Here is a 13,840-nt window from a genome sequence, read left to right on the forward strand (position 1 = left end):
AACGCTCTTCTGCTACAATTTTTTTTTGTAGTAGTAGATCTTATGCTGTAAATAGGTTATCTTTTAGAGCAAAGAAGAAATTATGAGTTTCATACCACTTTAAAGGGACTCCGAGCACCTCTTACGGGTATGCCTTTAAGACTCCAACCAGTACTGCAAAGTACTTAAAGATGCATACCTTCCTGTAGCTTGTGCTCTCCTCTTTCATTTGATGCCTGAATCGCCATTCTACACCAAATAGTTTTCTTTCAATTTAACAATCACAGCTGCCATCTTGGCTATGTTATAACTTCCGGGTCACCCATGTCTTCTCTGTTAGAGAAGTGCATCACTGAATGAAGCAGGAAGAGGAAGTGACATACATGGCCATTGCAAGAGGCTCCTCTAGAGGGGTCATAGCATGACTTTTTTGGGAGTCGTCTGTCTTAAAGGCATGCCAATGAGAGGTGCTTGGAGTCCCTTTAAGGAAATTGGCTGATGTATAAATACATATATTCAGAAATTCTCAATTGTTTGGCTCTTTCTGTACAGTTAGATGTTGGTTGTGTCTTATTATACTGTGCCTATTGTAATTTCGCATTACTGTGTATCTGACATTTACCTGCCCTGGGGGGACAAGGCCTATTGTAAATAACATTTACCCTTGTGGTGGATTTTGCCTAGACAATGAAAGCAATGTACTCATCTACAATTATGTATCATCACTGCACATTTTATAAGACAAATACTCTCAATCACGAGCCTGTGGCATCACATACTTGTATGATTTATATTTTTAAGTATTTAAATAAAGCTGTTATTATTTTTTATTGTTCTAGTCTTGGAATCAAGCCTGCAATTTCTGCCACTTGGCAAACTCAATTCAAAATTCACATATAGGCCTGTTTGAAATGCAGTTCGACTAAAAAGTGCAAATTTGGTTACACATGGAGTTTACTGGTCATACTGCTATTAAAGGGAACCTAAAGCGAGAGGGATATAGAGGCTTCCATATTTAGTTACTTTCAAACAATGCAAATTGCCTGGCTGACTTGCTGATCCTCTGCCTCTAATACTTCAAGCCATAGACCCTGAACAAGCATGCAGATAAGGTGCTCTGACTGAAGTCTGACTGGATTAGCAGCATGCACGTTTCAGGTGTGTGATCCAGATACTACGCCATCTGAAGAGGTCAGTGAGACAGCCAGGCAACTGGTATTGCTTAAAGAAAATCTGTACTGAGAAAAACAGCCCCTGGGGGGTACTCACCTCGTGAGGGGGAAGCCACCGGATCCTATTGAGGCTTCCCCTGTCCTCCTGCCTCCCACGGGGATCCCAATGTGCCCCTACAAATGTCAGCGATGTAAATATTTTCCTTTCCGGCTCCAGCGCAGAAGCAGTAGCGGCGCTGCACTCCGAAGTAGGCGGAAATACCTGATCTCAGTCGGGTCCGTTCTACTGCGCAGGCGCAAGTCTCAGGCGCCTGCACAGTAGAACGGACCCGACTGAGATCGGGTATTTCTGTCTACTTTGGAGCCGAAAGCTGAAACAGCGCCCCCGCTGGAGCCTGGAAAGGTAAATATTGAACAGGCTGACGGATTTGTCGGGCCGGCTTTGAAGGGCTGCAGCGAGACCCCCGTGGGACAGAGGAGGACGGGGAAAGCCTCATTAGGACCCTGCAACTTCCCCCTCCAGAGGTGAGTACCCCCCAGGGGCCGTTTTCCTAGTTACAGTGTCTCTTTAAAAGAAAATAAATATGGAAGGCGCTTTAGGTTCCCTTTAAAGAGTAACTGTCGGGCATAAAATCAATTCTTTATTTTTATCTGGTAAACAAGTAATAAGGATGCTAACCAGGCAATCCAAAGGTTAAAATCTCTATTACTTTTCTTGTTGATAAATGATCATTCCCCAGTTTACCTGACTCAAATTTGGTACACAAAAAGTAAGTTGCAGGGCATGCTGGGTTGTCCTTTTTTGCTTCTCTACTTCCCCTCAGACTTAACTAATGCAGCCTGATTAGTTGATGCCTCTTCCCCTCCTGTTTTCCCCTCCCACACCTCTGTTTCTCTCTGATTGGCCAATATTTATCATGCTGAGACAATGCACTTTCTATAGTGAAGGGCGGGAACATTAGGCAGAGGAGACTAATGGTGTGTACACACTTTTAAGATAAATGAAAGATATCAGACCAATTTTACCCCCTTACATGTAGTATGAGAGCCATACTCTACAAAGTCTATTCCATTGAGCTGAACTCCCCATCAGATACAAATCATTGCAGGATGCTCTACACAAAGATGCCCGTACACATTCAAAAGATCATTATCTGCAAAAGATCTGTTCCTGCAAAATGCATTCATAGTCTATGAGATCTGCAGATCATTATACACACCTTGTTTAACAGACTTCATCTGCATATCTGACAATCATCTGCAGATCTGAAAATCCATCATGGTGGATCTGATTAGCAGATGAATGTCTGTTAAACAAGGCGTGTATGAGGATCTGCAGATATCATAGACTATGAATGCATTTTGCAGGAATGGATCTTTTGCAGGAACTGATCATTTGCAGATAATGATCTTTTGAATGTGTACGGGCATCTTTGTGTAGAGCATCCTGCAAAGATGTTTATCTGATGGGGAGTTCAGCACAATAGAATAGACTGTGTAGGTGTGGCTCTCATACTACATGGAAGGGGGTAAAATTGGTCTGATATCTTTCATTTATCTTTCAAGTGTGTATGTAGCATAAGGGAGGAAATGACATGAGAATTGGCTTCAAAATAGCCACACTTAAAATGGGAACTGCTAAGAAAGATTGTCTCTTTTTTTTTACTGTAGAAGAATCACTTAAAACAAAATGTGGACAGTGCAATACATATGTTATCTAAGTAGAGCAAGTATTCATCTACTTATATATGTGGTTTTTTTTTCTGAGATAGTATGGCTGACAGCTCCTCTTTAAGACCCCCTGACATTGTAATGTCAAACTTTTCTCTTGATGTCTGCTCCATCCGTTCTGTGGGTGTCCATTTGGGTAGGGACCTAATTTTTCAAACAGACCCACAAATCTTCAACTTCTTTTTTTGGGTGCCCAGTAGGATAGGAATTTTTTTTTAGGTCCACAACTCTATATGTTTTTTGTGGGTTTCCAGTGGTGTAGAGACCTAATTTTTCAGTCCCACACAAATGTGTGCCTTTCTTTCCATGGGTGCCTAGTGGGGTAGAGACCTAATTTTCCAATCCACACAAATCTATACCTTCCTTTTTGTGGGTAAACAGTGGAGTAGAGACCTAATTTTTCAGCCCCACAAATCTGTACTTTCCCTTTATGTGCGGCCCCCATGGGGTGAAGACCTAATCTTGCAGACTCATTAACTACACCTGACCTATGAGCTGGTTTGCTGGTGGGTTCAGTGCCTGCACCTTGTCCTACCCACAAGTGATTAGATGCAATCAGAGAGGGATCAATCTGATGGTTAAACCTGCTGGCCATCTGCCAGTGTATGGGTTGGATTGGTGGATCGGTTGGATTAGTGAGGGAAGATTAAGATTTTCCTCTAGGACTTAACTAAATACATTACATTAGTAATGAATTTACAGAACAAATGTTCTATCTGAGCCGAGTGCGCTCAGCTTACAGTTTCTGATACAACTGCAGACTTCTGTTTAGAATGTGCCCATGCATCTTTTTAGCCCCCTTCCTCAGAATTAAGCTGCACCAAGGAAGTCTGCTTTCCACTGCCCATTCTCCAGTCTCCCAAGGTGGGCAATGGACGGGTACATTAACCTCCTGAGCATTACGCCACTCAGGAGGTTTTGTAGCCTCAGAGTCCCCCAGGTGAAACATATTAGATTAAATGTAATCAGAACATATTAGCTAGCACTAGGCTAGCTAGTATTGGTGGCAGCACCCCCCGATCGCCCCTGATCCCCCCGATCCAGCCGTTTATACATTTTCCAGCCTGGATCCACCGATCGTCACAGCCTCCCCGGACAGCTCCGCTCCTCTCTATGGGGAGCATCATACATGACGTCCTCAACGTTGTGACGTTATGTGCAGTCCCAATCCTCCCCATAGAGAAGAACAGAGCTGTGCGGGGAGGCTGCGGGAATCACTGGATCCAGGCTGGGTAATGTATAAGCGGCTGGATGGGCTCAGGAGGTTGAAAAGAGGCGCTGTGCAAAAATGGCGCTACGTTATGCTGATAATGGCATCTTGCTACTAGAGTTATTAAATGTTTCAGAAATGTCCTGAAATGTTAAACTTAAATGTTAACAAGATGTCATTAGCGGCATCTCTCATGCATTACCTGGTCCTGGAGATCCCGTCTCCTCTCCACTTCCTGTTTAGTTTGCAAGAGTCCTGCAGCCACCCAATCACCATGCGGGGACTGAAGCCACATGGTGATTAGCTGGCTGCTGTACTCATTGAAACTAAGTAGGAAGTGGAGAGGAGTCATGATAATCAGGGACCAGGTAATGTATACAAACCCCTCTGCCTGCTCTCATACTGCCTCAAAGCCCCCTGCCTCTCTCACACTAAACCCTCCCTCTACATCCTGCTTAAACCTATCCACTCCAGCACCCACTGCCTAACCCCGGACTACACTCCCCCGCTGCCTAACCCCAGACTACACTCCCCCGCTGCCTAACCCCGGACTACACTCCCCCGCTGCCTAACCCCGGACTACACTCCCCCGCTGCCTAACCCCAGACTACACTCCCCCGCTGCCTAACCCCAGACTACACTGCCCCGCTGCCTAACCCCGGACTACACTCCCCCGCTGCCTAACCCCGGACTACACTCCCCCGCTGCCTAACCCCAGACTACACTCCCCCGCTGCCTAACCCCAGACTAGACTCCCCCGCTGCCTAACCCCGGACTACACTCCCCCACTGCCTAACCCCGGACTACACTCCCCCGCTGCCTAACCCCGGACTACACTCCCCCGCTGCCTAACCCCGGACTACACTCCCCCACTGCCTAACCCCGGACTACACTCCCCCGCTGCCTAACCCCGGACTACACTCCCCCACTGCCTAACCCCAGACTACACTCCCCCGCTGCCTAACCCCAGACTACACTCCCCCGCTGCCTAACCCCAGACTACACTCCCCCGCTGCCTAACCTCAGACTACACTCCCCCGCTGCCTAACCCCTAACTAATAGTACAAGCCGTGGTTTGCGGCAAGGAGATTAAATTATGGTGCCCGATAAATAGCGGGCACTAGGAGCGTGATGAGATAGACATGGATATTTACAGTGCCTAGCACACAAATAACTATGCTGAGTTCCTTTTTGTTTTCTTTCTCTACCTGAAAAAGTTAAATTTCAGGTGGGTAAGTGGCTGACTCAGTCCAGAAGTGACTACAGTGTGACCCTCACTGATAAGAAAGTCCAACTATAAAACACTTTCCTAGCAGAAAATGGCTTCTGGGAGCAGGAAAGAGATATAAAGGGTCAATAGTTCATACATTTTAGCTCTGGCATACTTCAACGAATATGCCATTGAGCAAAAACAATAAAAGAGTTAAAATTTAAAAAAGTAAATTTAAAAATAAAATAAAACTGTGGAATATCTTAAAAAGTCATTTTTAGGAGAAGGAAGATAGATACAATCGTTTATTTCATTAGTTTATTCTCGCCTCGGGTGTCCTTTAAGCAGGCTGGAACCGCAAAGAAAATGAATGCAGGGGAAAAAATGAACAGTTAACCTTCATAATAAATAAAGAGGCAGAGAATTCACATGCACATATCAATAACTCATGTATTATATATTATACGCTACCTCAAACTTAATAAAATTCATATCATTCTCAAAAACGTATCATGTCTCCAAAGTGACGATGGTTAAATCTAAAATGACAATGATAGTAGAGTAGGTGTCTGAATATGCAGATATTCCTCTTCTCATGTAAGGTGCATGAATCAAACTCAGCCAGGGGACCTCCGACATCCGGAGTATGCAGATGACTTCAGATCACTCCGCCATCCTCAATCAGCCAGGGGACCTCCGACATCCGGAGTATGCAGATGACTTCAGATCAGTCCGCCATCCTCAATCAGCCAGGGGACCCCCGACATCCGGAGTATGCAGATGACTTCAGATCAGTCCGCCATCCTCAATCAGCCAAGGGACCTCCGACATCCGGAGTATGCAGATGACTTCAGATCAGTCCGTCATCCTCACTCAGTCAAAGGACCCCCGACATCCGGAGTATGCAGATGACTTCAGATCAGTCCGCCATCCTCAATCAGCCAGGGGACCCCCGACATCCGGAGTATGCAGATGACTTCAGATCAGTCCGCCATCCTCAATCAGCCAGGGGACCCCCGACATTCGGAGTATGCAGATGACTTCAGATCAGTCCACCATCCTCACTCAGTCAGAGGACCCCTGACATCCGGAGTATGCAGATGACTTCAGATCAGTCCACCATCCTCACTCAGTCAGAGGACCCCCGACATCCGGAGTATGCAGATGACTTCAGATCAGTCCACCATCCTCACTCAGTCAGAGGACCCCTGACATCCGGAGTATGCAGATGACTTCAGATCAGTCCGCCATCCTCACTCTGCCAGGGGACCCCCGACATCCAGAGTATGCAGATGATTTCAGATCAGTCCGCCATCCTCAATCAGCCAGGGGACCCCAGACATCCGAAGTATGCAGATGACTTCAGATCAGTCCGTCATCCTCAATCAGCCAGGGGACCCCCGACATCCGGAGTATGCAGATGACTTCAGATCAGTCCGCCATCCTCACTCAGTCAGAGGACCCCCGACATCCGGAGTATGCAGATGACTTCAGATCAGTCCGCCATCCTCACTCAGTCAGAGGACCCCCGACATCCGGAGTATGCAGATGACTTCAGATCAGTCCGCCATCCTCACTCTGCCAGGGGACCTCCGACATCCAGAGTATGCAGATGACTTCAGATCAGTCCGCCATCCTCACTCTGCCAGGGGACCTCCGACATCCGGAGTATGCAGATGACTTCAGATCAGTCCGCCATCCTCAATCAGCTAGGGGACCCCCGACATCCGGAGTATGCAGATGACTTCAGATCAGTCCGCCATCCTCAATCAGCCAGGGGACCCCCGACATCCGGAGTATGCAGATGAGTTCAGATCAGTCCGCCATCCTCACTCAGTCAGAGGACCCCCGACATCCGGAGTATGCAGATGAATTCAGATCAGTCCGCCATCCTCACTCAGTCTGGGGACCGGAGATATCAACTCCTAGATTTGATGTGTTTTGTGTTTGCGCTAAAAAAATTAATTATTGATATGTGCATTTTGGCATCCTGCTGATTATTTTGGCATCAGCAGTGTCTGAATCACACACATGAAACAAGAATAAGACTAATCTTGTCTGATTTTTGTCAGAAACATCTGATCTGCATGCCAGTTGAAGGTCTATATCTAAAATATTGGGGACAGAGGATCAGCAGGACAGCCAGGCAATATGCATTGATTAAAAGGAAATAAACATGTCAGCCTCCATATGTCTCTCAAAAAACACAAAACAATCGAGAGTCCCTGATAGTGTAGTAAGAAATTATACTTGTAATAGATGAAATGGGTACTCACAAAGGTGGGATACCAGTAACCACTGTAACGGCAAGCGGGGTGAATGAACCGACCTTGGGTTTAAATGTCGCTCTCTGCAAAAGTGAAAAATTAGGGCTAACACCCCTCCACCGAGGCGCTACAACAGCTATTGACTGAGGCGCTACACCTGCTATTGACGAATTTCTGTTTTGTCCTCACCTCTTTTGCCTGATGAAGCGGACTTGGCCTGTGAAACGCGTTGCACTTTTTGGGGTACTATTTAATAAATGTGATCACTACTATTCAGACAGTCTTTCGTGTCTGCTTTATGGAGGTAAGTCCACCGCTTCCTCCAAGCAAATTTTAAAAGTTGTATCCATTTTTATCCTGCTGGCGCCTCTGTTCACCTACTGCGATACCGTGTCCACCCCTGGTGGAGGAGTGATCTATCCCTTTCTTCTGATCTACAGAGAGCGACTTCTTATTCCTGAGTGAGGACAGGTCTAATCTCCTCACCTGCCTACACAGTGGTTCATTATGTGGTAACCCACATTTGTGAGTATACATTCTCACTGATTATTTATATCTTATTTGTGCTAACATACTACACTATATCGGGCTCTCGGTTTCTCTATATTTTACCCCTCCACCGAGGGTGGACTTAGGAATATTTGGTAATTTTTGCAACAGAGGTAATCAAATTGAACAAAATAATTAAAAACAGTTTACAATGGGAGGTATTGGTAGACTTACCTCCCCAATTAGACTCAAAAAGTGGGTATCCACTAGAAGAAAAATCTTTAATTATTACATATATTTCAGAGGTGCTTTTGCTGGCTAAGAGTTACAGATCAGTTGTTCCTATTTAATGTCTGATGAAGCAGGTAAATGCCTGCGAAACGCGTTGCCCTTTCTGGTGTATATTATGAATGATTATTTTTTACTGGATACCGACTATTTGAGTCCACTGCTACCTCCCAGTTTAAACTGTTGTTTTAATTATTTATTCTATGTTGGTGCCTCTGTCAATCTACAGTATATGTATGGCAGATAAGACATTTGCATCTTTCCACAGTAAGTTCACAATTTTTTTTTTTAAATAAAAAAATGGAGTTATCCTTTAAAAAGATGCTTCATTTTTACTACGAAAGTCTTCATTGCTTCTCACTGAATTAATTATCGCGAAACACCTGTGATCTGTTGAACTGCGGTGTTACATTGTTATATTCTGAGATCAGAGGTGTGAGTTGCTTGGATGCTTTCCAGATTCCCATCTGCCAAGAAGTGAAGAAGTTTAGTATTGTGGCACAGCTTTTTGAGAGAAGGAATAGGTTCTGACAGGACTTCTCTTACTACAGCCCATTCTCCAACACTGGAACTGCAATTACAGGCAAGCTTAATGGCCTGGCCGGCTTTTAGGTAGGCCGCATGGAGTAAATCTCCCCTTTGACATGTCACTGATCAGAATAAATGATAGACTGTGTAATTATATGCTGACATTTCTGCGCTTGGAGGAGCATTTATCAGTTCACCCACGAGCCCCCACGGTGTCATTATTACAAACGACCCTGATAGCGCTGACAGTTGATACAGTTTAAAGAGAAGGGGGTGACATTTCACCTGGAGATACAGTTTGATTTTATTTGTTCTGTTAATTAAATAAAGCTACAAAGTGCCTTTTAACAGATGCAGAAACTTACTTCCTCTCATTGTCTATCGTATAATTGTAAAGGTGACCATACATCTCTCAATTCGGTGGCTGATCGACCACCCGTTTTGATAATTATTATTGAGTCAGATGAAAATAGGTACAGAGAGAGGAGAGCCAGCAGAGAGGGACTTGGAGCACCAGATGGTGAATTGCCAGTGAGGCTGCGGGGTGGCCAAATACCCCGGAGGTGAAAACGGGCCTTGAAGGCCGCTAAGTCCGGTGAGTTTTTCCCCGAAGGGGGGGGGGGGCTTTACTTCATCTGCATTTATTTTCAACTGATGTGCAAGCAATTGTGAGCACTTATCTACATACACGAGAGATGAAAATAGGTGCCATCAAGAGCATGTCCGATTGACGATGCATCCAATTTTGTACTGAAATTGGTCTCATGCATCAATGGGACATGCTGCAAGAAGTTGGGGCGTCGTGGTCAATCGGGTGCACAGCAGTAACGGCAAGTGTTACAAGTGATGAACGTGATGAAACCCTCGGCGCTGTTTCCCTTAGTGCACAATTGTGCCCCTAGTGTGAGCATTTATACATTACCTGTCCTGTGTCGCCCACTGCATGGTGCCATTCTGTCCCTGGCATCCCTCTGCTGCATAAGAGGTATACACGCCGCCGGTGTATAGCACGTGGTACGTGTGTGACATCACATGTATAGCGCTAATGGAGCAGCAGAAGACGGATGGGCACCATGCGGTGGGCGACACAGGACAGGTAATGTATAAATGCACACACGGGAGAAACATATATACACTAGGGGGGCAGTGACAAGACAGTGAACATGGTGAAATCAATCTGGAATTGGCCTGCAGTGTATGGGCAGCCGACAGATCTCACTCTAATCAGAAAAATTTGAGAGACTGACAATTAAGGGTAGGGAGGAAAAAAAATTCTGCTCTTTGCACATTTGTTGTAATGACTGCATCTGCTCAGCCACTGACAAGGAATCAACAGGGTCTTGTGTACGGCCTGCTCTACCCCAAGGCTTTCTACCCCTCTCCAAGTGCTGTGTCCTGTAGTGATACTTGAGGAGACTGGGCACGGAGAGAAGGCAGGAGGGGGCCCCATCCAAAGTTTTGCGGGGGGCGGGGGGGATGGAAGGGGGGGGGGGGCGTGATTTCTAGTTACGCCCCTGCCTTAGAGGCTGTTACACGCAAGCCTAATGTTCTGATTAGTTTAAGAGAGGTTCAAAAATGTACAATCTTCTCCATAATGATTGCAAAAATTGTTTTTCAGTAAACAGGAAGTTCACTCAGTTAACAGGATGCGTGGGGTGAATTCTGGTCCTTGGCAATAATAACATTGGCAATACTGGTGCACCAAGATTTCAGTCATCGGTGCTTGGTTCACTGAGGCTTGCCAGGACCTACTTCTTCTTTGCAGCAGCACTCCCATCTGTGTAAGAGTGCAGTCGTACTGGCCAGGTGTACTGGCAGTTCCATACTACAGCACAGGTGTGGGCCGCCAGGACCAGTGAACCTATTTGACAAGCCTTCGTCGAATAGGTTCAGAGGGTCAGAGCTGGATCGGTGGGGTGGAGGATAGTGGTGGGAGCCTTTGTTTGGATTATCTAGAAGCTTAGAAGTACCTAACTTGGGCATTTTTTTCCCCTTCAGTTAAACTTTAACAAGCTTGGACCCTTAGGCAACTGCCTTTGTGGAAAACTGGCTCCCTGAATCACAAGGCTGGCAATCTCAAATCCCACTGAATATCATATTGTTCAGGTGAACTGGAAATGGCTTTCTCTGGAGTGGTCCTGAGTCTGGAAAAGTAAATCCAACCTTACTATGTGAAGAGTCCTAGTAGGTACAACCTGCATCATTTTTGGTAGCATATTGGATGGATAGGTCAGTACCAGCAATTTGTAATTAAAAGTTCTTTATAGTATAATAGTTCTTAATACGCTGCAAAAAACAAGCACAAAGGCACAGCAACAACCCCTCTGTTTTGGCTGTAACCCTTTTCAAGCCGTACGAAAGAGCATACCGTATGTTTCGCACCATAAGACGCTCCGGACCACAAGATGCACCTAGGTTTAGAGGGCAAAAAACGGAGAAAAAATATATATACTAAACCTGGTGTGTCCATGGTGCAGAAGAATCTTGTGGAGCATTCCCCCCAAGCTATCCAAGGTTTGTTTATATTTCTACACTTGCCAGGAAACAGGAGGCTTTGTGCTTGTTTAATGCTGCTGCCTCTCATAGCAGCTTTTTAAGAGCTACAGCATAGTCCCTGTTATCCGGAACTTAGGCAACCAGAAGTCTCAACTAACCGGCATGCCTGAGGGGATAACAGGGAATGTGTTTTGAAGGTTTTTTTGGGGGGGTTTGCAGGAATTAATATACTTACCAAGCACCCAGCGCCATCTTCTGACTTTCATTAGCATGTTTCCTGTGTCCAGGAGGTTTGTGCTTTGTTGGGCAGTTGCAGGAAGCACATGCATCTGACATCAGCCCAGGGGCATACTTAGAAATCCCCGGGCCCCCCTGCAAAAAAAATAATCCGCCCCCACCCCTAGGGCCCGCTCAGGGACTTTTGGGGGGCAGGAGGGGTTGCAGCATAAGAGGAGAGTGTGGCAGATCGGTGGGGAGAGGGGAAATTCCCCCCCTCTCCCTCACCTCGGGCTCTCCTCTCAGCGCTCCCCATCCTGCAAACATGGGTGGTGTTCGTGGCAGCAGCGGCGGTGGCGGCAGGATGACTCATTACCTCCTTCTCGCTGGAGGTCTTCCATTCTCTAAGTGCTTCATTCAACTTCCTGTGTAAACAGGAAGTTGCACTTAGAGAACGGAAGAGCTCCGGCGAGAAAGAGGTAATGAGTCATCCTGCCGCCACTGCCGCTGCTGCCACGAACACCACCAATGATTGCAGGAGGGGGAGCGCTGAGAGGAGAGCCCGAGGTGAGGGAGGGGGGAATTTCCCCCCTCCCCACCGATCTGCCCCACTCTCCTCTTGTGCTGCGACCCCTCCTGCCCCAAAAAAGCCCCTGAGCGGGCCCTAGCTGGCACCCCCGCGACGGCAGGGGTCGCATCAACTATTGCTACGCCAGTTCATCAGCCGATCCCTGGTGGTGTCGGATATTGGGGACTTTACTGTATTATCCAATAAAGTGCATTTAATTATATATTGATGGTGCCGACCTTTCCATCCAATCTGCTACTACGTCGCAGGACTACACTGGGGCTTCTAGATCTGCCACACCATTGATTTTTTTCCCCCAATATTTGGGATATAGAAGCCATATTTGAGTGCCAGTCTCTCTTTTTGTGTGTACTAATTTTTGGTAGCAACAGCTTACAACCCTGGCAGGGTTTTTTTGTTTTGTTTATTTTACTATTGTTTAATATTGCATGTCCAAAATATGGATGAAAGTCCTCCAAACACAAAAAAAAGTCCACAGAGGAAATATAAGTATTGAAGTAGGAAATATAAGTATTGCTAGCAAATTAAAAAAAAACACCTCTCTGTTAAATAGGTGTCAGCTGTTTAAATATGAGGGGGTGCCGATAAGTTCCTTGCTTTCCCCGGAGAGGAGAGAGCCAGAGTTATGAATTATCAAATTTATTCAACATACCGTATTCCCCCGAGACTGATGCATTTGGTATAGCAAAGTTGCAGATTTTCTAAACTGTTTGAGTAAATGTCCTTTGTTTGGGCCTCAGATCAGCTCTCAGCAGCACGTTTGACATCAGAAATGTCCTCAAAATGTTGCCCTTTCAGACATTTCTTCTCCTTTGGGATTAGGGAACAGATAATAGTACGAAAGGGCCAGTTCAGGTGAGAAGGGGGGATGGTGGAATTAAAAAACCTAGGGTGTTCAATTTAGAAGCCACACTGTTGACTTTGTGTACAGGTGCATTGGCCTGCAAAAAAGGACCTTCCACAGCATTTCATCTTAAATAATACTGTCTAAAAACTAGAACCCTGAAGAAAATAGTCCACCAACATAATACTGTTTCCCTAGAAAATGGTAGAAAATGACTTTTTTGGCCAATTTTTGGATGCAGAATTTCTTTGGCCACGGGGACCCACTGTGGGACCATTCCTCCTTGGTTTCAGGATCATAGATGTGGAGCCAGGGTTCCTCCTCAGTCACTAACCTAGCCAAAAAGTCCCCCAAAACTGCTTTGGATGCTTCAACTCATTCCTTCTTGTGATCACTGTCAAAACATTTCGGCACCCACTTTCAGTGAAAGCTGTCATATGCCCCCACACTTGTTTTTCTATTTCATCTGGAGGGGGCAAAGCCAGGAACTTAACAGCACCCCCTCATAGCTGCTACCTTACTTATCAACAGCTGGTGGCTTCATTTGCTAACACAGCTTTCATTTCCTGGATCAGTAGAGGTTTGCATGTTAGAGAATGCTCCCCTCCTCCCTAACCATAAGCTATGGGAAGGAGACCAACAGGGTTAAATTATCCAGAGGGGTCTAGCTCAGCCAGACGCACTGGGCTTCTTCAATCTCACCTCTTTATAAGAGGCTGGCTGTAACACAAGAAGGCCAATTACGGTAGAAGTCAAAATAAGCAAGCTTAGTTGTTCCCTCAGTGCTCGGTAAACTCAGGCATTTTAACATGCTTTCAGAC

This window comes from Hyperolius riggenbachi, chromosome 7 (assembly GCF_040937935.1).
Source record: "Hyperolius riggenbachi isolate aHypRig1 chromosome 7, aHypRig1.pri, whole genome shotgun sequence".
Taxonomy (NCBI): domain Eukaryota; kingdom Metazoa; phylum Chordata; class Amphibia; order Anura; family Hyperoliidae; genus Hyperolius; species Hyperolius riggenbachi.